The sequence below is a fragment of the Chionomys nivalis genome, chromosome 6 (genome assembly GCF_950005125.1).
Source record: "Chionomys nivalis chromosome 6, mChiNiv1.1, whole genome shotgun sequence".
Lineage (NCBI taxonomy): Eukaryota > Metazoa > Chordata > Mammalia > Rodentia > Cricetidae > Chionomys > Chionomys nivalis.
This window is the reverse complement of record NC_080091.1, coordinates 2,071,640-2,097,376: the sequence shown is the minus strand read 5'-3', so window position 1 is coordinate 2,097,376 and position 25,737 is coordinate 2,071,640. Positions and strand designations below refer to the sequence as shown.

Genomic DNA, 25,737 nt, shown 5'->3' with positions numbered 1-25,737 from the left:
TAAAGGGCAGTAAAAATAATAATAGCATATGAGGGTATCAGGGTGATGAAAAAGGAGATGGTAAAAGGAGTGAGTAACCTCAAAATACATCACACTCAGGTATAAAAATGGAAAGGAAAGCTTGTTTTGTAGAAGTAATATATATTAGTGAAATGCATTGGTAGAGTATACATCAGTAGACCAGTATCTCACAGTTATTTTGGAAACATTGGATTATCTAATAAAATTAATAGGTGCTGAAGAGATGTCTTAGAAGCTAAAAGCAATTGCTATGCAAGCATAAAGATTCTAAATCTGAATCCCTAGGTAACATAAAAAAACTAGGAATGGCTACCTATGTTTATAACATCATACTCTTGGAGTCAAAATAGGATAGTCGATGCTGCTATTTGGTGCCAGCCTTGGCGTGGGAGGTCCTTCTGTATATGTATTGCTTTTATTGGTTACTGAATAAAGAAATTATTTTGGCCTATAAAAGGGCAGAATAGAGCTTGGGGGGAGAACTAAGCTGAATGCTGGGAGAAAGAAGGCAGAGTCTCAAGATGCCGTGTAACCGCCAGAGGAAAATGATGAGAGCTGCTAGCTGGAACCTTGCTAGAAGGCCATGAGCCTCATGGTAAAATATAAAATAATAGAAACGGGTTAATTTAAGATGTAAGAGTTAGCCAGAAATATGATTAAGCTTTGGCCAAGCAATGATTTAAATAATATACTGTCTGAGTGATTATTTTGGGAGACTGGGCTGCAGGGAAACAAGTGGACTTCCAACTACGCAGCCTAGCTCCAGCTTCATAAGAGACTGAGTCTCAGATGAGGAAGGTTACAAGTGATAGACTAGAGCATCCCATGTTCTGTTCTGGTCTTCACAGGTGTGCATACATCCCTCCTGCCACATGCACCTATACCACACACATTCTCTGCACTCACACATACACAAAGAATAAAAATAAACAGAAAGTCATCTAAAATGAGTAAAAGTATTGAAAATGCTCATTGTTATGTAGAGTATGAATTTTACTCAAGCAGTGTGTGAGCTCGACAATAGCGTTAAGGTACCTCTAAAAGTAGAGTATCACACTAATTGTTGCAAATTAGGTTTTAGTATTATGTATTAATTAACTCATTTTTTGTTCACTGCATAGCACAAGGTATTTAATAATGCCCTTCATAACTTAGAACACCACCATTCCAATAAAATTATTGCTCTTCCAAATTAAAATTTTCATGAATATCAGTACCAGAAACAAATAAAATGAAATTCATAGAGCATGGAATTAAACCATGTTTCTGTTTCCTTTCTTAATTGTTACTTTTATATCTTCAAAATTATGTTCTACAAGAAATCTTTGCCTAATAAAACTATAGAAGAAGATTCTTTCTGTATAGATTGAATGGAACATCATTTTATCCTGTTATTGATACATTCAATAATGTTATCTTTTGAGCTGAAGTGAGATGATAAATCAACACTTGAGGGTACAAACAATTCACTGACTAGATTCATCTGTTCATTGTTATCCTGTGTCCACAATCTCAACTCAGAATGTAGTTTTATCTTTGTAGAGAGGTGTGGGGAATCACTTGGTTTTGTGGTCTGCTGGTCATCCATCCATGAAGACAAAGAGGCAGAAGCAATGAAGAGATTGTATGGCCTGTGAACTTGATGTAAACAGCTGTCTGGGAAACAGACTTCAGGGAATCAGGAGGATCCTGGGAACAAACCCTAATTTCCATTAAATGGCATGGTCCTATTATAAGTCTCCAAGAATAAGTCTTAGTTATCGTACATTCAGCAGGCGTGCCTTCTAGCAGAAATCAGTGCCAAGGGTCAACCTAAAGATAAAGATAAATTTGGCACCTGGCTTAGAGACAGTTTTCAGATAAAATCAGTCCTCCAGCCCCAGGTAGAGAGCAAGATATTTTGCTGGGAAGGGAGGGAGTCTCCATGTCACTGAGATTTTGGAGAAAGCTGCCAGGCCATGATAGACTGTAACTTCTGACCAGCCAGCAAGGCCATCTAACAGAGAGGATAGCAAAGATTATAGCTTGTAAGATTACTTTGCTAATTTAATAATCATTGATGTTCTGTTATGAGACTACATATTTCAGTGGTGAAAAAAAATTACTCACTTCTTAGAACTTCTTCACAGCCTCAGGCTTTCCCATAGAATAAACATGTCAGATTAGCAGCCACATGGCAGTGGCTTATGCCTTTAATTCCAGCACTGGGGAGGCAGAGGCAAGCAGCTATCTGTGAGTTCTAGGCCATCAGAGGTTACAGAGTGAGTTCCATAACAGACTCTAAAGCTACACAGAGAAATGCTGTCTCTAAAACAAAACAAAAAAATGAATATCAGAATAGCTAGATTATTTTACAGGAAAACATAACTAAATAGTTGATATTCAGATAATAAACACGTTGATAGCATTCTCTTTGGAATCACATATTGTTTCCTAAGCCCCTGGCAATGTTCAAAGTATTCATAAAACCTGATTCTGAGACAAAGGCCCTAGACTCTCATTATAGAAAGATTATGAAGCTATGTTTTAAGCCATGGTCCCTCAAAACAATACTAGAGAGGGATGGAGGACAATTTCAATTTACATGCCCAGAGATCATTTAGTGAGGATAAGCAATGAACTCATTAGTCTATGTATTAATAAAATGAGTCTGACTACATATATTTTTAAATTTTGTTGTGTTGACATGTTTTTGGCAGAAATATGATTCAGAATATTATCAATGGAAAACTATTAATTGACTTCAATGAACTGGAAGCTTTTGGTCCTTGTACCACTGTGGGAGTCAGCAGCTCATGTCCTGAAGTGATAGTGAAGTAAGAGTTACTCTGCCTTGTACACTTACCTGGCTGTGCTGGACTTCCTCTCTCTCCTCTAAGGGCCTTCAAGTTCCTTATGGCTTTAGACACAATAGAATGCATGTACTTGGAGTTTATCAACTGTTTAAAGTTCTACATAAGATGAATATCTGACAATCTGAATAAAATTATAATTTCCCCTTGCACATCCCACTGTTAATTTGTAAAATTTAAATTCAGTTGCTTCATTCCCTTAATTTATGTGAAACTTGTGTCAAGTCAACCCCTTCCAAATTTAAAAACCTTAAATTTCTCAATGATGGAGAACATGTATAAGCTGTGTAAATGTTTATTATTTGGATCAATTGCAAAATGAATGATTAATTGGTAGATGACTGCCAAGATAATGTCTGTTCAACCATTTGACGATTGGATCAGTCTTGAAGACAGACTATAATAAAATTATTAATATACCAATTGATAGGAATATATTGTACATAGGTCACAAAGTAGTATTAATGCATGTTTAGTGGTATTATCAACTAACCTAAGAGTTTGCTCAAGTGGAGAAGGGATAGCAGCTACATGGAAGTAGGCCAACATTCTCTCAAATCCTTCCAGATATTTTATTTCATCTGTAATATTTTCAACCTTGTTCCAATTACTGGTGAAGTTCTACTTATTTCCCATGGGTTCATCTTTATTTTAACTTTTTAAAAAAAGTTTGACTTCTTTTAAAGTTTCTATTGCATTATAAGACTTTTATTATGCTTATTTGGTATGCTGTATTGTGCCCATGTCACTAGACCCACAAGCAAGATCACCACAGAGCCGGTGTCCAATGTAAACACACAGGGGTTTATTGATTATAAGCTCAAGCCCAGACTATCACGTGTGAAGGAGAACAGCCCTGAGTCTCTATGATGGAGGTGGGTCATCTTTCTATCTGTTGTTTCATTGGTTAAGTAATAAAGAAACTGCCTTGGCCCCTTTAATAGGACAGAAAATTAGGTAGGCGGAGTAGACAGAACAGAATGCTGGGAGAAAGAAGCCGAGTAAGGAGTCGCCATGATTCTCCCACTCCAGACAGACGCAGGTTAAGATCTTCCCTGGTAAGCCAACTCGTTGTGCTACACAGAATATTAGAAATGGGTTAGATCAATATGTAAGAGCTAGCCAATAAGAGACTGGAACTAATGGGCCAGGCAGTGATTAAAAGAATACAGTTTCCATGTAATTATTTCGGGGCATAAGCTAGCCATGTGGGTGGCTGGGTGCCGGGGACGCAGCCCCACCACTCATATTACAACATCTCTGGAGATGGAATTTTTTTAAAGGGAAAAACCACAATCAGGGAGATACAAGTCTTGATGTTTCAGGATTGGATAGGGGTATGCAACTTTTAAATTCACTGATTAAGGTCTGGTATAATATCCAAACAAAGGCTATCAATAGCCACAAGGACATCTAGGGCCTGCACATCTAGGTCTGTCCTGCCTGGGTGGGGTCACCCTGACTCGGCCCTGCCAGTTTGCAGCCTTTCTTGGAATTGCTTGTGATTAAGTTCATCCACTGGCTAAACCCTGTCTTAAATGGAATTCTTTCTCAAAATGGAGTTTGTTCTACTCCTTCATCCTTGGAATGCTGCAGCAGGCTTTTCTTTAGGCTACTAACCAGCTCCCAAATCAGGACATAGAGAATTCTTATTAGTTATGAATGCTTGGCCTTTTCTTAGCTCTTATTTTAATCTGCTTTGCTTCATCTATATTTTGCCTCTGGGATTTTTACCTTTCTTTTTTCTGTATATCTTCTTTCCTGCTGTCTCCACATCCGGCTGGCAACAGCCTGACTTCTGGCCCCAGGTATGTGCCTCTCTTTTTCATTCTCTCTTCCTTCCCTCTTCTGTTCAGATTTCTCCTCCTACCTATTCTCCCTACCTGCCAGCCCTACCTATTCCTCTACTGCATAGCTATAGGCCATTCAACTTTTTATTAGAAAAATCAGGTGCCTTCAGCACACAAGGTGAAACAAATGCAACACATCTTTACATAATTAATGCAGCCTAAATACATGCAACATATCTTTCCATTGTTAACAAAGGCAGCATAAATAAATGTAACACATCTTTGCCAAGTTAAATATATTCCACAACAGAATGCTGCCCTGGTTTTATCAGCTAGTCTATGACTTCCTCATGAATAAATACTTGAGAAATTTACATTTCATCTCAAACACAGAAAATAGACTTTTATTAGATGCAGTGATGGGTGATTTGAAATTTACTACTAAGGCTGATGAGCTAGAATGTGGTAAAAAGATAAATAAAACTAAACTTTGCCATCAATTTAATTCCCTCTGCTTCCTCCCCCCTCCCCCCTCTCTCACACACACACACAGAGAGAGAGAGAGAGACAGAGACAGAGACAGAGAGACAGAGAGACAGAGAGACAGAGAGAGACAGAGAGTAGAGAGAGTAAAGAAATGGTTGGATTCTGTTCATTATGTTTTTCTTCAGATTACACACAATCTAATGTGATCAGGTGATGAGTTAACTATTTCTCCTGAAATGCCTTAATTGAATATGGAAATGATGAAGTTAAATTCCATGATAAGAGGCATCTAAGTTGTTTTTGCTTACTAATACATTAAAAAAATCCTAGATCAGGAAGTGTTGTGCAGAGATCAATCAAACATTTGCTGCATATGTGAGTGTATTAAAAAGAAGTGGCAGCTACTGACATTGACATCACCTATTTTATCAAACCTTTTTCAAATTAAATAATATGGATATATTTCTTCTCTTATATACTCTAAAATCTTATTTTGAGGTATAATAATGCTTCTAAAACACTATAGCCAATGTATTGGTTATATATATATATATATGTATGTATATATATATATGTGTGTGTGTATGTATATAGCTTCTGTATTTGATGTCCTTCTTATGGAAATTATTATGTATGTGTCATTACTTTCATGGTTCCTAAATCTTACATCACTCAATATTTTCTTCAAATATACATACTCATACTTTCAGCATTTTTTCAGAAATATTTTTATCAAACACATTTGAAATATATAACATGATTTAAATCTGTAATTTTCTACTGTTTCAGAGGAAATACAATATATTATATGAAAGCAAATTAAAGTTTACCACTAAAAGAATCCTTTATGCTATTGACTGATAATGAAACTGAATCTCTGAAAAATAAGACTCTTGCCAAGAAGTAGAATCTGTTTTCTGGTTTGTTGGCTCTCAATCTGAAACACTATCTTTCCCCAGTCTCTGCTATATTGGCTCATCTAGTCAGAGCACTTAGAAAGTATAGGCTGGAAGATAAATTAATTCCAGCAGATGTCTTCATTGGACTTTCCATTGCTAAGAATGATCATCCTTTGAGGAGAAAAAAGGAGAAGAACTAAACAGTGAAGATTTAAACAGTCACTATCGATACCCTTTCCATTTCCCGAGGATTGCTTTGTTTAGGATCTGGGAGAACCTGCTTAGAAAATATATCGGGAAAAAGAACATCAGTCTTTATTTTGTTAGATACTAGTCTCTTCTTTTGGTTTGGCATGTCATACCTAATATTAGACACATACATTACATATCAGGACTAGGTATACATGTATGTATATGTATACATACATGAGTGTATATGATAGTGTTTATGTTGTGTTTCTTAATGAATTCGCCATTTACCAGTATGCAAAACATGCCTTTCTTTGCCTTTTATTCTGACAACTCAAACTTAAGCTAGAGTAGCCCTACTAGCTTTCCCATAAGGAATATATTTTGCAGTTGTTTTATTCCTAATCTGTTTCTCTTTCATGGATATTTCTCCCATTTCTCCAATTTAAATTTTTTGAATCAATTAAGTTAATATATCTATTGTCACTTCCCACTTCTGTTCTTCATGACAACATCATGTTGTCCTTACTGAGTTGAGCTCCTCATCATGTTGCTGTATGTAAACAAACAGAATTCTTCATTACCAAATTTTTCATTTTTGATTGTAAATTTTAACCACCTATAATTTATTTTCTACTCTCCTTCTCTAAATGGAAACATGCTCCCTTAACAACCCTTTGAATACTAGTATATATTTTTGGATTCTTGTACATCTCCTTGATATTTGTGATCCAAATAACAGATACCCCTTTTTGATGTCCAATTTTAAAAGTTTGAAAAATAATATGTTCATTGGCCTACAATGCAGAAATTACGTGAAAGACTAAGGTAGCATATGTTTGGTGGAGTCCCAAGATCATGAAGGGCATTGATGTAGACTGCACAGTCACATGAAGGCATTGTGAGTACGTGGAGCAGGCATAGAAGATGTTCCCAGAACCCTGGTGACATCACTAATTGCAAAATGGAAAATTCTAGAAGTCTTCTAATTTAGTATTTCACATCAAATTCTTGAAGGCCAAACTACACTTAAGACTGGCTGGTGACTAAATAAACATGTAATACACTGAGCCTATGATAATAAAATATAAACAATTTTTTCAAAAACAACAACAAAATAGATGAAATTCCCAGATGACTCTCCATGTCCAGGGTCTCAGCAGCTGTGGATTCAATCAATCACAGACCAATCTCAAGTACTGTTAGAATGTTGACTGTTCTGAACATTTATAGACATGTATTGTGAATTCCTGAACAATACAGTAAATATATAATTTACTTTTGCTAGGGATTGCAAGTCAACTAGAGGTAATTAAAGTTTCTGAAGGACAGACATGCATGGCTGAGTTTATACACACATATGATGATGGTCTATAGGAGGAACCTGAAAATGGATGGAATTTGGCATCTGGGAGGTTGTGCTGAAATTGGTTCCCATAGATTTTGAGGAAACATGTGGAGAAATACCAAGTGTTCAGAACTAAAATCATGCACATGTAGTCAACATTGTATGAACCCAGCAAATTGTACTATTAGGTTTATTTTCCTAGATGAATATTAATAGCAATCATTAAAACAGAGGAGTCCTTGAATTCAGGAGGAACAAGGAGACCCAGGGAGGGTGGAAGGACAGATTAAGAGTGGTAAGGGAGTGAATATATTTTAATTAAATTAAAACTACTTCTAATGTTTATTAGTTTGCAGTATCATGTAACTGGTACTTGAGAAGCAGTTTGGTTTTTCTCCAGGTGAGTGGTAGCAGCTTACAGTCATGGGAGTCTTTATTCACACTGTCTGTGAAGTCATTACTGGAGTGCCAAGTGCACATGTAGACTAGGAACAATAAGGAGTTGCATGCCATAATAATAATAATAACAACAACAACTATGGAAGACTGAAATAAGACAAGTAAAGACAATGTCAGTTACAAAGAGTTCAGTAAGAAAGTTTCAGACTTAATAGTACGGGTTACATTGTAATGACCTTTTCAAGAATACAAGCTAACTTTTCTGGAACAATGTATTGAAGGAAGTATAGGATAGTCCTGGAAAGGAGGACTGGTTCGGAAGAATCGCCGATGGTTACCAACAGGACTCAGAGACATCTTGCATGAGACTTTCTATGTCGGACAATGTTTTAAGTGAAGATTTTGGTGTTCCTACTTTGGTTTTGGTTACCACATTTTTCTCCTCTTTTTTTTAACAGTCTTATGCATTTAGATTGCTTTTTCAACTTTTGAAATTGCTTGGCCCATTCTGTTTTAAATATAAATATTTTTAAATCATGCATTTTATTACAAAGGATGACTTGACATTTTAAATTTGTGTAATATACTTTATTAGAAATCTAATAAAATTTTAAAAGAAATGTGCTCTTCTCATGGTGCATTAGTTCTTCATAAAAATATTTTTTAAGTAAGAAGCATACTTTAAATTTTTATGCTTCGTGGAAAAGGGGAATTCTTAACAATAAAATCAGTAAAAGAGGAAGATAAGCCTAGATTTTTCTCAATGTACCCCAAACGGTGAAGAGCGGCACAGTCAGGGAAGGGTATTAGTTACATGCAAGATTCCAGGAGTTTCTGTGTTCTAGAACAATTCTTCAGAAGGTCAGAGTTGTCCCTTAAAGCTGGAAAAGGCCAGGAAGTATAGACCAGGTTAGTGCCCCCAGGAGATTCAAGAACACTGATTTTGGAGAAACAAAACCAGCAGGGTTCAGTGATTACTCATCAAGGTAAAGTCCTGTCTCCAGTCTAAGAAACTGAGGTTGACCCCAGAACCTACATGATAGAAGGAAAGAGCCAACTCCTACAAATTGTTCTCTGACCTATAAATATACACACACATGCACACACCACACACACACTAAATAAGTAACTAAATAAAATGCAAAAGAAAATTTAAGTAAAAAAATTACATAATTATTGCCTAAATTTCTATAAATTTACCTGAAAAGATAAGGTTTCTTATAAATGTCATTTTCCAGATTTTATTCTTAATTTGAGGATATATTACAATATGGATGCATATTTTCATTACTATCCTTTCCTATAGAAATGCTTCTAAATATTGTGAGCTCCCCATCCCTAGAATCCCCAAATGACCCTCATGCCTGGAAATGTCTTCATGATGAACCTGGTGAGGAATGGGCTGAAGCCCCACAAGAGGACAAGCAGAGCACCCTGCACGGTCAGCAAAGATGAAAACTGAGCTTGGAATGCAAACTTAACTGGGGGACAGTGAAGGCTAAAGATGCAGGGAAAGGCCAGGAAACACAAAGTACTGAGAGACTGTAACCTGCTGTGCATACTCACCCTTCATAATTGGGTAGGACTTCATCATTATTGACAGACTATTTTCTGTCGCTATTAGCTGAAAATTGAGTAAAAGAGAGAGTTGTGTTGTTTTTGTTGTTGTGGTGATGGTAGTGGTGATGGTTTTGAATTTTTTAATACTCAAGTGAGTAGTTTCTGCAGAATGGTGTGTTTGTTCTTATTTACTAATAACTACTTTATACAAATCCCCTATGAGAACATTTTTATTTCTTTCTCAGTAATTATCTAACTGACAAGCAGTTCAAAGCTGGAATGGTAGCAACAAACAAAGTACTAAGATATTTTACTATTCTTCAACTTAAATGTATTACTCAAGAACTATCCTAAGGTGGGAACTCTAGAGGTTATAAGTTAAAATATGTTAAAGCTACATTCCTACTGGGGTAACCCAGTGCAGAAGAGAACAACAGTGCATACATTTTCTGTTGAAATGTAAAAGAAGGACTCAGGTGTTATGAGTCCTATGGAAGTAGAAGTCTTAAAGCAGCTTGGCAAGTGGTTGGCAGTTTCCTTGGATCACACCACATTCTCTCACCTGAGTACTGAGCCTCACACCTACAGCTTCTCAGACATGTCACTATGCCCCTTGAAAATTATTTCTTTATTTATTTGATTTACTGATTTTATAAATGGAGCCAACCTTTGCTGCATGAGTAGGACTTGAACTCATAAGGTCAAGGGCTTCTCTTACCAGGTGTCCCCAGTGGAAATCACTTGGCTTTTACTAAGCAAGTCTTCATGATGTTAAAATGATTTCTAGGAAACTTTGATGTGTACAGAGATGTCCCTACAGATGGCTTTTTCCCTCTTATCCTCTCTTCTTCTACTCTTGTTTGTTTCTTCTCATCATTTCCTCCTCTTCTTCCTTCTTTTCTTTTGCTATAGCAAGTAACACAGAGGAGATAAAACCTTAGAGGAATACATCACACCATTTGAGTTGAAAAGAATATGTAAAAGATGTTGGAACCACGCAGTCATGTTTAACATCTGATTTAATTGTATGAAGAAGATACTGAAAGAGCAAAGAACAAGACTTTTTGTTTTGTTCCTATTGTTTGTTTATTTTGGGAGAGATATTTGTACTTTTATTCTTCTCTCATACAATACATCCCAACCATAACCTCTCCTCCTTTCTTTCTCCTAATTCTCTACCACCTCCCTTCTCTCCCAGATCCACTACTCCTCCATTTCCCTTCAGAAGAGTAGGCCTCCCAGTGACATCAACTGAACAGAGCATAACAAGATGCAATAAGACTAGGCATAAACCCTCATATCAAGACTGGATGAGGCAACCTAGTAAGAGTAAAAGGGTCCCATGAGCAAGCAAAAAAGTCAGAGACACCCCCATACCTGCTGTTAGGAATCTCAAAAGAACCCCAAGCTAAACAGCCACAGCAAGTATTCAGAGTGCCTAGTGAAGACTCATGTAGGCTCCATATCCCCCCCCAATCTTTGTGAGCCCCTATGTGCCCTGCTGTTGTAAGGAGGCCACTTATTTCATTTCCAGTCCTTCAGCCCTGAAATAATACACATAGAAACTGTGTTAATTAAATCACTGCTTGGCTCATTAGCTCTAACTTCTTTTGGCTAACTCTTACATCTTAATTTAACCCATATCTAGTAATCTGTGTATCGTGGCTGTGGCTTACCAGGTAGAGTTCTGGTGTTTGCCTCTGTCTGGGCTATATGACTCCTCTCTAATTCCACCCTTCTTTCTCTCAGCATTCAGTTTAATTTTTCCCACCTGGCTAAGTTCTGTCCTGCTATAGGTCCAAAGCAGTTTCTTTATTAATCATGGTTTTCACAGCTCACAGAGAGGAATCCCACACCATCCTGCTTAGTTTATTCTGTGGGTCATGCTCTGATGTCCTTGACCTCTCTGGTTCCTCCAATCCTTCTTCCTCTTCCTACAGTTCTGTTTCAAGTTTGGTTTTGGGTCTGTGCATCTGCTCCCATCAGCTGATGGATGGAGCCTCTCTAATGATTAATGGGCTAGGAATGTATCTATGAATATAGCAGAGTATCATTAGAAATCATTTCAATGAGATTTTTGCTGTTTGGCTTGGTTTTACTTTTTGTTTGTTATTTTCCTTTGGTCAGTCTTATTTGGTTCTAGGCCAGGCCTGTAAGCCATCCTGAATTCTGGTTCCTGGTCATGGACATGATCTCTGTCCCTATGGCTTGGGTCTCAAGTTACGTCAGTCGTTAATTTGTCACACCACAAGTTTTGAGCCACCGTTGACCCATCTTGCAAGTAAGACAGGCTCAGGGTTGAAGAATTTGTGGTTGGGTTGGCAGGCTCTTACAGCATAGAATAAGTCACCATCGTCAGAAGCATCAAAACATAATTTGATTTTTCTGAGACAATGAATATCTCAGTCCCAGTATCATATTTAAGAGCTAGGATAAAAACTCCCTTCCTCAGGGTCTATTTGCAATAAGCCAGCATTTCCCTATATTACCAAAAATATCAAAATTTACTGTTGTTGGCCTTGATGACAGATGTTAGAGATTTATAGAAAAAAAAGAGACATTGTCACAGACTTTTAGAATATCCCCATCTCATTGTTAGTCAGTATTCACAAGAACTAAAATAAGATACTTAAAGTAACAGATTCTGTCAGAGCAGTCATCTCGACAATCCTTACTGGAATGGAAGACTTTTCCCGTGGTGTAGTGCTCTGACAATGCACCTTATTGGAGAAATTATCTCACTCCCAAAGCTATTCTTGACCCAACATTCCTCAGTGTCTCAGTTCCTCAATGCTCTCCTCCAATTGCAATGACTCTCTACAGCATCTGTGTCCTCTGTATCCACATCTCAGGAAGCACTTTTACTCCTTGTTCAATTCCAGTTTCCTAAAAACTAACCTTTTGTTCTTTTCCACATTTTTTTCATTACCTAAGATTAGGCAAGAAATCTTGAGGGTGAGAATGTGGGTCAAAGAATCCTGGCAGCAGTATTCTGTAGCTGCAGGGGTCCTGAAAAGGGGGTGTAACAGTTCCCAAGATCCACATTTGGATGCCAAATGTTGAAGGTGAGGACATGGGTCAAAGAATCTTAACAGGCTAACTCCAAAATATTTCAATTATATTTTCTTTATTATAAGGAGTGAAGTCATGAGACAGGAATGAGAAGTCCAACCTCAGGTGTGTAGCATGGAAACGAGAGAGAGAGAGAGAGAGAGAGAGAGAGAGAGAGAGAGAGAGAGAGAGAGAGAGAGAGAGAACCCTGGGTGGGCAGTTTCCTCTGGGTACCCAAAAGGTCACGCCCTAAACTGCTCCAACCTCTTAAAGATCAGAGGTTGACAGAGCTTCCCCATCAAATAAATATGACTATTGTTATTTCATCACTTTTTCGAATGTTATATACTTAATAAAATATACATAAACACTAGAAAACATCTGCTTTACCTAGAGCTATATTTCAGTGGTAAATATTTTTGGATAAATGAAGCACAAGGTATATGTTCAATCTTCAGAGAACCTCATAAAAGCAACCATCAATGAAAGAGACAAGGAAAAGACAGTCTGTTTAAATTATAAAATGGCCACATATATATTGTGTATGCTAATAATGCATGGACCCAACTCAGACACATACATATCATTCTGGAAATGTTATATTGTTGTGTCCTAATGAAGATTCTATGCCATCCTTTACAATATAATACCTTTAATGGAGGATTTCAAAATGTTTGACTTGGATTTTGATACCTTTTTATATATTTGAGATTTGTCCTTTTTTATTAGAGAACCAATAGCCTTGGATAGACTGTTAGAAGAGTTTTATATTATTTTGGCTTGAAAAGAATAGGAAACATTGAAAGCTGAGAAAATGAGTCTCTGGCATGGAAGTATTCCATTTGCTGCTAGGAGAAATTCTCACAAATTTAATGACCTGATGCCACAGATGAACTCCCACACACCTAAAGACGAGAATTGTGAGACCTGGCAATATAACACTTCCTCTGTGGGACTCTGCTAAGCTTTATTTTGGCCTTTGAAAGTGAGTTGAGCAGTCCTGGGCTGGGTCAACATTAACCAGACCCTGTACTTATTCAAGCAAACAATAGCTCTTGAAGCAACAACCCTCTAAAGAATACAATCCTTTTTTGAATTTGGGTTCTTGCATTCCAACAATGATTACCACAACAGCACAAAACAACCAAGGTGGGTTGACCTCATTTGGCAGGTCATCATAATTACAAGCCCTACAAAGATACATAAATTGTCTGACTTCCATCTTATTTACATGCTAATATAGAAGTGGACTCTGGACTTTGTTCCAAAAACTCGGTTTTCATTCCAATGTTCAACAGACTGAGTACAGTTTTTAGTTTTTCTTAGTTCTATGTCATAAAGACAAAATCCAGTTTCAGGATTATATTCTTTAGGTTTCAACGTAATAATTCTCTTAATTAAGCACAATACTTTTTATTTTTTTATTTTTATTTTTTTTGGATTTTCGAGACAGGGTTTCTCCGTAGCTTTTGGTTCCTGTCCTGGAACTAGCTCTTCTTGACCAGGCTGGCCTTGAACTCACAGAGATCCGCCTGCCTCTGCCTCCCGAGCGCTGGGATTACAGGCGTGCGCCACCACTGCCCAGCTGCACAATACTTTTTATAATGATGGATTTTTTAAACTTTTTTTGCATGGATGGTCACAGCGATAATGTCATAGATAATTTATTCCTTTTGTTCAAAGTATTGTTATAGATTGCTTTAAATTTAAATAAAAACAGAGTATGATAATTTTTTCTTGACAAATTTATGAGGACTGTAATACTGTCATTTTTTTACCTTTTCCTTTTTGTAAACTTAACAGGATGAAAATTTCCCAAACAACATAATAAAAACACATGATAATAAGTTGGAGATGAAGGGGAGATAAATGCATGTATTAATTATACTTCTTATCATGGTGACTATATACCGCTGGAAGCAACCTGAACAAAGAAGTAGTGATCAAGTTCCATGGCTTTAAAGTGGCATCCATTATTGTGGCAGGGGAGGTTTGATTGAGTCAATCATGACAAGGCAGGTTTGATTGTTTCAGTTATGTCAATTTAAGAAAAGTTCATGGTTACAGAAACATGGGACTAGAGCGCTTCAGATAATGTTAGATTATTAAGCCAAGCGTAGAATGCAAAATGGCTCAAAACTATCATCTTCAAAGATCTGACAATTGCAGACTATGACTGAGCCAGTTCAGCATTGCATCCTATGTCTCAAAATCTCTGAAATCAGTGTCACTAGCTGGTGATTAATGTCCAAGCTTATGAATGTGAGTATATTTCATATTAAAAACACAACATCCCACTCTTGGACACCACAGTATCATTGTCATCTCATGATTAAAATGTGTTTAGTTAAATGTGAAGATTATCCACAGTCTTACACTAGTCAAAATATCAAAGTCTCCTTTGAGACTCTTGGTAAAGTCAATACAAGTTACACATTCCCAGTGTACAATGATATGGTATAAACACTCCCATTCCTAGAACAAGAATCAAGAATAGAGAAAGAATAGTCCAGACCAAACAATAATAAAACCTGATAAAACAAGGATCATACCCCACAGCTTCCGATCTGGAGTGAGGAAGCCAAGGGAGAGTATTGGCACTCAAGTGCACTTAAGAACCCACACCTCCATCCCTGGTGTTGTCGTATAAAGGCACATATAGAGTCTCTCCAGCTGTTTCCACACAGTGCCTGCAGCTCTCCTTAGTAGACATCATATATTTGAAGCATCTCTAACATCCTGGAATCCTCATTGGCACTTTGGATTCACATTCACAACTGCAGAGTGAACTCCTCTGGCCTGGGAATCCAAACCTGGTCCTCAGTGACTGGCCTTATCTCCTTTTCTCTGGAAAAATTTGATGGACCCATAACTTTTATTCTATATTCTGACAAATACAAAATCATGTACACGACCAAAAATTCTGTGACCAGCTCAAGATAAACTCTAAATCTTCTTTACAAACATTACATCAGCCTCTGAGTGCCTGTATGGTGAACTGAGAACATTTCCTTGTGTGATCGTTTTGAGAAGGCCACACTGCAGGTTCTGTCTTCATGGGCTTTTTCTTTTCAAAAGAAACTCTTTAAAATGAATTTGCTGGGTTACATACCGGAACACTTAATGGGAAAAATCTTGTCCTTATAATATCATTTCTGAATGGGTTCTTCTTTTTAAGACTTTTTGATTTTAATTACATATAGATGTGTGGATATGTGCATGTCATTGCAGGTGTCTGCAGTCACCAGAAGAAAGAGTCAGATTTCTTGTGATCTGCCCAATGTTGGTGCTAGGAATTGAAACTGGGCCATGAGGAAAAGCAGCCAGTGCTCTTAAGTGATGAACCATCTCTCCAGCATAGGGCTACACTAGATCATCTATATATATGTTATGGTTATTAGCTTTATGTTTCTGTAGGACTCTTAACAGTTGGAGTGGGAAGATATATCTCTGACTCTTTTGCCTGCCCCTGGGACTGTCTTCCTCATACTGGGTTGCCTTGCTCAGTCTTGATATAATGGTTTGTTATGCCATGTTCAGTTGATTTACCTGGAAGGTCTGCTCTTTACTGAAAGGAAGCAGAGGAGAAGTTCATCTGGGGAAGGTAGGATTGAGGGGGGCATAAAGGAGTGGAAGGAGTGAAAATCTGTACTCAGGATGTATTGAAAATTAAAAAAATAGAAAAAAGATCATGTGTATTTGGGTCACATTTTTATTTTTAAAATTTCCTTTTCATTTAACATATCAACCCCAGTTCCCCCTCCCTTCTCTTCTCCCACCTCCCTACCTCCCCCTTATTCTTACCTTCCATCAATTCCTCAGAGTGGGTAAAGACGGCCTTGGGAAGTCAACAAAGTCTGGCACACCAACTTGGGGCAGGACCAAGCCCTTGCCCCACCCCCTCATCCCATATAAAGTCTGAGCAAGGTATTCTTAGTCTACTGAAGGACTTTATATAGGGTGAAACACTCACAGACTTTCCAAATCCCCCTTTAGCATGTCTATTGTTGTTGTCTTTGTTCAGCTTATATTACATATAGTGTAAATTAATGTATTCTTTAAGTTGTTCAGATCTTGTCCTCATTGTGACTGCCAGGGAGAGTCACTCTCAGTATTAATGTTTGATATAGCCTCTTACTTTAAAGCCATGTCTTCATTTCATCTGTGAGTTGCAGGTAATGGGAAGAAGGTGGTGGGTACACTACTGATTTTGCCTGGAACAAATACAGGTTTGGCTCTTGTTAAGGATGTGTTTCTTTGACTGGACAGATGGCTCAGAGTTAGGAGTATAACTGTGCTTGAGGACTTGAGATTGATCGTTCACACTCACATGATGGCTCCTAACTATCTGTGACTCGGTTTCAAGGGGATTCAGTGTTTCTTACAGCCTCTTCAGCTACCAGTTATGCATGTGGTGAATGGACACATGTTTTGTATTGAGTCAAGTTACCAGATGACTGATTGGGTAAATAACATAATGATAAAAACAGCATGTTTTTTTCTTCACATCCCAAAGGAACTTAACCCAGAACAGAGATTGGGGCCATTTGTCATTTGCTATCTTCAAAGTGTATCAAAGAGATTGATGAACATGTAAGAGTATCATTCTTTATTTTAAATGGATAGGATTTTTAATTTGCCCTAAAGTCACTGAATCAAAAAAAAGCACACAATAAAATATTTCTTTATAGCTCCCAATGAAAACAGAAAAAAAATATTTGTAGGAAGAAATGTTTTCGTAATGGGATGAAACAACATAAACTCAAAATGTACAGGTAAGGGTTAGCTCTATCACTTATTTTTAAAAAGTTTATATGAATAGCTGGTCAAATCTAAAAGGATATCTCACTTGAAATGTTATCTATATGGATTTCACGTAGACCACATGGCTATATACTGTATTGGAATGTCCTCACAGGGCTCTGTCACAGAACAAGTAACAAAGAAAAACAAACCCCAGAGTCCTTTCTTTCAAACAAAGAGGAAACAAGTGGGGTTGAAGAAACTGTTCAAATTTCATCTTCTTGATGAAGTGACTTGAAGTCTCTTTGTTCTCCTTTACCACCTGTGAATACTCCTAGACTTCCAAATTCTGTGGCTTCTTCCAGCAAACTTTCCTATTCCTTCTAGACCCCCTTCCTCAGCCTCCAAAACCTCCTCTGCCTCCACCTAGAAAACCAAAGTAACCTTCACCTTTAGGTTTGGCCCAGTCCCATGTTTGTTTCCATCACTTTCTCCATCTTCTGTGGCCTCCTTGGCAGCTTTTGTGTCTTCCTCGATATTGAACCCTACAAAGTCAAACTCTTTGGATGAACCAGTTTCCCAATCAGTGACTATTCTTGTTTGAACAGAACCCTTAAATGATTCTTTAAAGGTCTTTTCAGTGGCATCCTCTGACAGACCTTTGACAAACAGAGGTTTTGGATGGCTGACTTCTTGCAATAGGCAATGCCCTGGTTCTTTGTAACTCCAACCTGATTCTTCTGCCCTTGATTTCCAATTTGTTCCAGAAGTTTCAAGATTCTTTAGCATCTTCAAATGAAGCAGATTCAAATGCATTCCCTTTAAATTTGCTCTTTGGATTATGGGCACTTTGATAAAAGTTGCTTTCTCAGATACTTCATGAAGAGTTTCTTCTGTTGCACCGTCGAAAAGATTACATCAAACAAAGTTTCTGATTCACCACTCCAAGTGCTACTCTTTCCAGCTCTCTCTTGCTTTTGTCCTTTCTTCCATCCAAGTACTAACCAGGCCTGACCCTGCTGAGCTTCCAAGATTAGACTATATAGGGCATGTTCAGAATGGTATGGCAGTAGAAGGCTTCGTCCTTTCTCTACAGGGTTGTAAAGTGAAACGTATTGCCTATCAATTCCTGCCCCCTACTTTTCTTCATAATTTTCCTTTACATCAGCTCTGTCTTAAATTCAGTATGAGCAATCCCTCACTCTTCCCATCTTGAGGACAAATCTGATCTCTACGGTATCTTCAAACACTTTTTATAATTCATTCCAAATGATGCTGAGAGGGTTTTTTTTTTGATAAATATGAAATGCTTCATTAATTTGTATGTCATTCTTATGGAGGGACCATGGTAATCTTCTCAGTATTATTCCAGTTTTAGTATATGTGCTGCTGAGATGAGCATAAAGGTGTCACTGATAGCTTTTATCTTTTCTGTTCCTTAAAAAGTGCAAAACAGGTGTAAATTTATGTCTTATAAACAAGGTTGGGGAAGAAGAAAAATATAACTCTCAATTCCTCCTAGGTTTCAATGAAGTTAGGCTTAGGTATCAAGGGAAATTACTTAATTGCTGTTTTCAGCCAAAGCTCAACACCTTGTTAAATTAATATTGGAACTGATAAATGAACTAGTGCTTTATTTACTATGAGTTTGCTAATATTCCATAAACCTTGCTAGTCTCAATGCAATAAACATTTTACCATGTTTAAGAATTTTTTTCAATAATTTTTAGCACACTGTTTTTTTGAGAATGCTTTTTTATGAAGGAGTACAGTTACTTGTGGACATCTATGGGAGTACCACGTAGAATAACTGAGGATTCTGGCTGGGTTTTCTGTACTCTGCCCAGATTCTGTTCTACTCTTGGGCTTCCTAGAGGACAACCATGAACCTTCCCATAGTGAGTTACACATTACTTGTACTTTTCTTTCAGTCAGGGTATTTTGTCTCTCTTAGTGTTCCTAATGATATAAATTTTATAATGATATTTCAGTTCCCCGAGGTAAACAGCTTGCTCTTTGAAGGAACAGAATCCATGTAACCACCTAGGTATCTTCTGTAATGTTGCAACATATTTTCTGTCTAGTTGAGAAAATGTAGCAGTATGTATTTATTATATCTCAGACAAGCTAGGGATTAATATAAAGAAGAAGGGCAAGATTCCTGTCTTTTGAGAAATAAAGATCAATAAGTAAAAGCTTAGTACTTGAGAAATGTGCATAATCTATGGGAAAAATCCATTAGGCCTCACTAATGCAAAAATTTAACAAATTATTGTTCTTAATTTCAAAGAAAAGAATTGTAAGACACCTTTGAAAGATGTATTATATAATAATGTCTATTTTCTTTTTTAGGGTGTAAAGATGACATTGTATTTTATGTCATGTAACCACATAAATCCATGTTTTGTGAAAACCTATTTCTTTTATTGTTAATGATACATTTTTTCTTCTTTTTTCTCTTTATCTCTCTCTCTTCACAGAAAACTTCTCCAGGAAACCATGAGAGCTCCCGAGTTCAGTCAACAAAGGAAGAGATGAGGAGAACTTCTGGAAGATTTATATCCACAAAATTGGGAGAAAAAACATAATCACATAATAACTTCAAAAAATAAACAATTCTCACTTTGAACAAAAGAACAGTGTGCCCTCAACTTCAATGTTAAAGACCAAAATAACAAGGACCTGTTGAGACCACAACAATAATCAAGGGGAGGATTTAGAGAGTCCAGAAAGACCCAGGGATACCGTATGTTGCTATATGTAGGTAGAATATCCATGTTCTATTGGGAGAAGCAAGTATGGGAGCTCAGGCAAGTTTGTTCCTTGCCCAATAGTCATATATAAATGCCTGGATGGCTATAGTTTTATCTTTCTGTTAAAACTGTCCACAAAAGTAAATGGAAAATTCATGGTCAAGAATTCTAGAGTTCTTCATACATACACTGGAAACTCCACTGTTCACTTTGGTAAGTAGATTTTAAGTAAACTTAGACTTCAAGAACAGAAAGCACCCCTATCTTCTCCCAGAGAATGAAATTTAAATTGAATTCAAACCCTTTAAGGGGGATAAGAATAGTGCTGAGTATATAAATTTTAAAAATCTCTTTTAGGAAAGCATTTTAACAACAAAGTGAAGCTCCTTTTGTCGATTTTCAATCAATTGGATCAATGCTGCAAAACATACTACCCCTTGACTGGCTACCATAGAAAGCCACTCCTTTTGCTAATTCTAGCCATAAGTGCTTCTCACAGCATCAGTCAGTAGAACATTGTTGGGTTTACAGAGAGTACAAAAATATTCCCCCCCCCCAAAAAAAACACTCCTCTGGTAAAGACATACCACCCCAATGATCAGAAACCACGCACACACACACACACACACACACACTCATATATAAAAAAATTCAAATGTATGTTTATATATGTGTGTATGCATATGTACATGTATATAGTAAAATTGATAAAGAAGTACATTAATAGGTGGCCGATTGTATGAAGCAGTGCTGAAGGTCTCTCAGTGTTCAACATATTTAGAGAGTACTGCAGGGTGTCAGCTTTTAAAAATAGTTTCTGACATATAATGTATATATTAACTTAATCTTCAGCTCTCGTAAAGTGGGACATTTACAACAAAAAGTCTGAATGAAGAAAAAATGAATAAATAAATAAGAGACAAAGAAGCAAAGAATGAAAGAAGAATGCATTAAAAAACCAAGAAATGGCATGGACTAGTAGAACATCATGATAGGATCAGGGAGGTGGTAGGGTGGCAAGTAAGATGAAATAAAAAGTGCCAAAATTAGGAGGGACAGATAAACAATAAAGTAATATGTATTTGGATAAGAATGCCATGTAAAATATATGAATTTAGGGCTGGAGAGATGGCTCAGTGGTTAAGAGCATTGCCTGCTCTTCCAGAGGTCCTGAGTTCAATTCCCAGCAACCACATGGTGGCTCACAACCATCTGTAATGAGGTCTGGTGCCCTCTTCCTGACTGTAGGCATCCACAGACTGAATATTGTATATATAATAAATAAATAAATATTAAAAAAATAGAAAGGATGAACTTTTAAAAAAATATATATGAATTTAAAATTGCTACATAAAATATTTTACATATACAAACATATTCTCTTTTATGTATAATATATATTAGTTTATGTAACAAAATTAGTGAGAAAAGAGACCATAAATGTTCTATGAAAGAAATTTTTATTTATTTATTTTTTATTTTTTTAGATTGTTTTTATTGAGCTATAGCAACAAGTGTTCTTAACCACTGAGTCATCTCTCCAGCCAGCCCTCACCCCAAATTAAAAAAATAAATGAAATAAGTGATGTGATTATGTGCACATGAGTACAAAGGCCAGAAGTGAGTGTTTGGGTTCTCTGGAGCTTGAGCTGCAGGTGTATGTGAGCCACTCAATGTGGGTGTTGGGATCTAAACTCAGGTCCATTTTGCTATCTCTCTAGCCCAAGTGACAATCTTTTAATTCTATATTCTAATGTGTAAAAAGAGCCTGCCTGATGCCTGAAACTGCACAATCCATAAAACAAGGTTCACTTCTTGGAAACTAGCTTTAATTAATAATTTAAAGACAGAAAGACAACAACCTGTTTTTTGTTCTTTCAATTTGAGTACCATCCAAAAATAGTCAAAGTGTGTTCCCATGATTGCTTTGAGTTTTGACTAAAATAATACAGTTTCTGTGTGGTTATGTCGGGTCTAAGCTATTCAGGCAACCAGGATGAATGAGCAGGTCCTCCTCCTCCTACACATCAGTAAAAACAATTCTGCTGTGCAGAATATTTTACCTAGAGAATCAAGCTGCTCTTACATAGTTTCACTAATTTTGTTCATAGATGAAAAACACCATCTCTCTTACCTCTTTACCAAAGAAACCCTACTATCTTAAATTATTCTAACCAAATGTGATTTTCACAGTTTGCGTCAATGGAATACTGATGGGTTAAGAGATTATACAGAATTATCCTTTCTATTTAGCTCAAACATCCCTCTAGTGAAATTGGCACTTCCCCAATGCTCAGAGACCATATGTAAAAAATATAAAGGGGATACATCCTTAGGTGGTGAATAGTACAGTAGCCTCATATAGAAATTCACTCATAGTGGGATGAGAGGCAATGTCTAAGACCTCTCAGTATGCAACAGAGACACCCTGTCATGGTGAGGAGTACAGGTGCTGGGCTATGTTCAGGACCCCAGGCTCAACATAACATATACTGGATTCAATTTTCCCAGGTGGTAGTGACACTCTGGTTCATAGAATTTAAATACCTTCAGATAAACTATCCTAGGCAGCAAACAAATTCAAGAAAATCACATCCTTCATCAACCTCAGTCTCATCTATGAAATGGTGTAAGACATTGCTGAATACAGGTAAGAATGAAAAACTTACCCTTTTGTGAATAACATTGAGTTCTTAAGTGTCACCATCAAGAGATTTGCTTGTCTTGGATGAGGATATCAAATAAAACTAGTCTTTGACCAGCTATTTCACAGACTGTATTCAGAGAAATTAGGAAACCTTGCATTAGAAAATAGTTACCATTGCTTGTCACTTTCGAAGGATTTATCCAATGTCTGATTTGGAAACTCACCTTCAATGTGAGTGGATATTAAAAGGGGTATAATGGCAGGCACATACCTTGGAACCTTACAGTACTCCAGTATACCACTGCTTCTCAGCTGTTCTCTGCTTTTTGAGTCCATGATATGAGCAGAGCGTATTCTGCCATGACTAACAGGTAACCATTATGACCTAATTTTCTGTCACTATGTAATAAACTTCTACATACTAAGCCAACCACACCCACTTGTGTTCTCAAACTATATCTTCTTTTAGTTTATCAGAGCCTCTTTCTGACTTGAAACTATTTTATTCCCCTTATCACACAGTTAAATACTGTGACTACAATCTAGCACACATGTAAATAAAGGCATCACAATGCCACTCTGGTATACTGATGAGCACATAGATGTATTCTCATATTTCCAGAATGAAGACACTACTTTTGTGCCCCTGTCTCAATCAGCCCCTTGTAACTAAGGAAGAAAAGTGAGCTTCTTACTCTCTTCATTATGTGAACTTGACCCCAAAGGCAGGGTGAAAATAAGAGGACAAAATTGGTGAGTGAATAAATGTTTCCATATGAAAAAATTATCACCACACACAGAAGGACAGAATAATACACACCTTCACTGAATGGACACACGTACATAAGCACATGTACAGAACACAACAAAATGATACCTATGCTCACAAGCACATGTACTCACACATATTTTATGCCCTTGGTAACTAAAGGTGAACGTTTTCTCTAGATTCTTAGTAAATTAACTTTTTTTCCCTTAAGAAAAGCTTCTCATAAACCAGTATGAAGTCTATTCCTCTCTAAGTCATTAATCTACAGAGACAACATGATTATGGTTGAGATCTATGGGAAAATGTAATTTTCTCCTTGAAGAAGAGAAAATATTTACCAACATATGTCAAGGAAGGCCCTTTTTGCTAACAACTTCTCTTTATTCATGAGGCCAAACTGTTAGGTCTCAATAGAGAATATTTATTTAATTTAATTGCCTGAAATGTTGATCTTTATGTTTTGAGAATGCAGTCTTTTGTATCCTTACAAAAGTAAAGATAACTGATTGACCTTTGGCCTCCACATGTGGGTTGCATAGTATTTTCCTGTGGTTCCCCTGGAAGTGTAATCAGAACCTCTCTATGGTGCCTGTGTTGACATTTTGGTTCCTATTTCCCATTCTAGGATGATTTGTAAGTTCTTGATGCAGGCAAAGGGGCTTTGTTATAAACTCACCTTGATATACATTAATTTATTAATTGACAAGGTAGTCCTGGTTCTCTCAGAAAAGAGGAAGATGAATAGTGGGATGTAGGAAAGAGAAGGATTGAAGATTATGGAAAGAAAAGAGGACAAAGAAACTGTGACTGGTATGTATATTAAATGAATGAACTTAATAAAGAAAAAGAATAGATATCCATGGTGAGAAGGATATATGTGTCTCTTATTTGATAACTGGACTATAATTGATGCTTCATTATGCCACCTTTTTTTCTTTTTTGTGTGTGTGTGGGGGGGTTCGAGACAGGGTTTCTCTGTAGCTTTAGAGCCTGTTCGGGAACTAGCTCTTGTAGATCAGGTTGGCTTCAAATTCACAAAGATCTGCCTACCTCGCCTCCCAGGTGCTGGGATTAAAGGCATGTTCCACCACCACCTGGCTCATTATGCCACATTTGAGACTTATGTCTGTATGGGGCTTCTACCATAAACACATTTTGGTTCCCTTGGTTTCATCTTAAAACTTGGAGAGAACAAATTTAATTCTTTCTATAATCACTATATACAAGAATCACATTGTGATAACATCTTAATATTTAAGGCTTAGCTTCTTCTCCAGAGGACATACATAAAATAATTTCCCCCTTGTGATTTTATGGATTTTGTAAAATCAAACCCAATCTTAGTTAAAAATTACAGCAGATTTATTCATTTTTCCAACTGTGACTTCCCAGCATCCTCACAAGGAAGGCTCTCTAGCTATGGAATTTCATGGATGGAAGTATTTCTACATTTTGACCCTTACTGTACTCCAGAAACAGTAGGGTTGAGGTTCTACAAATAAAAAATAAATCAGGTGATTCAGAATACAACTTTGTTGAGTAAAACACAAGAACTTTGAAACCTGAAAACATTGAACTCTTACTATTCCACAGGTTCTAAAATGTATCCCAAACAAGTTTAAAAATCTCTGCTTCTACTTATGTTCACCATGATAGAAACACAACATTTTGCAACATGTTACTACATATCCACTAGCAAAAAATGAGACCAAACCAGCATTTCAATATACAGGGCACCCTTCAGAGTGTATTGATACTGGGCAGGATAATTGCTTTAAGAAACATTGTCTGACGTGTACTTTTTCAACTCTTTTTGTTACTTAATGTATGTAGTAAGAGCTATCATTGGGCACACACACACTATATATACACACACATATATATAATTTTTGAATCAATCTTATTTTATGTATCAATAAAAACAGTTTCCTCTCTGTTACCTCCTCTCACTCCTCCTAGCTCCCAACCACCCTAACCACCATCTACCCCTCAGATAGGTTGAGGTCTCCCATGGGGTGTCAAAAAAGTCTGTACCATCACTTGAGGCTGAACCAAGGTCCTTCTTCTATATCTAGTGTGAACAAGATACCCCTTCATAGGAAATGGGCTCATACACTAGGGATAAGTACTGGTTCTACTGCTGCTGGCCCCACAAATCATCCATGCCTCAGAACTGTCACCAGCCACAAGGCCTAGTTTTGTTTTATTCAGGTTCCCCAGCTGTCAATCC

At 37.0% G+C, this 25,737-nt stretch overlaps 1 non-coding gene across 1 annotated transcript; it reads right to left on the bottom strand.

Moving 5' to 3' along the window:
- Window positions 1-18,633: 18,633 nt before the first annotated feature.
- LOC130876678 (U6 spliceosomal RNA) lies at window positions 18,634-18,740 on the bottom strand. Its single transcript, XR_009057330.1, has one exon. It is a non-coding gene; the product is annotated as a U6 spliceosomal RNA (small nuclear RNA).
- Between the last annotated feature and the right edge of the window lie 6,997 nt (window positions 18,741-25,737).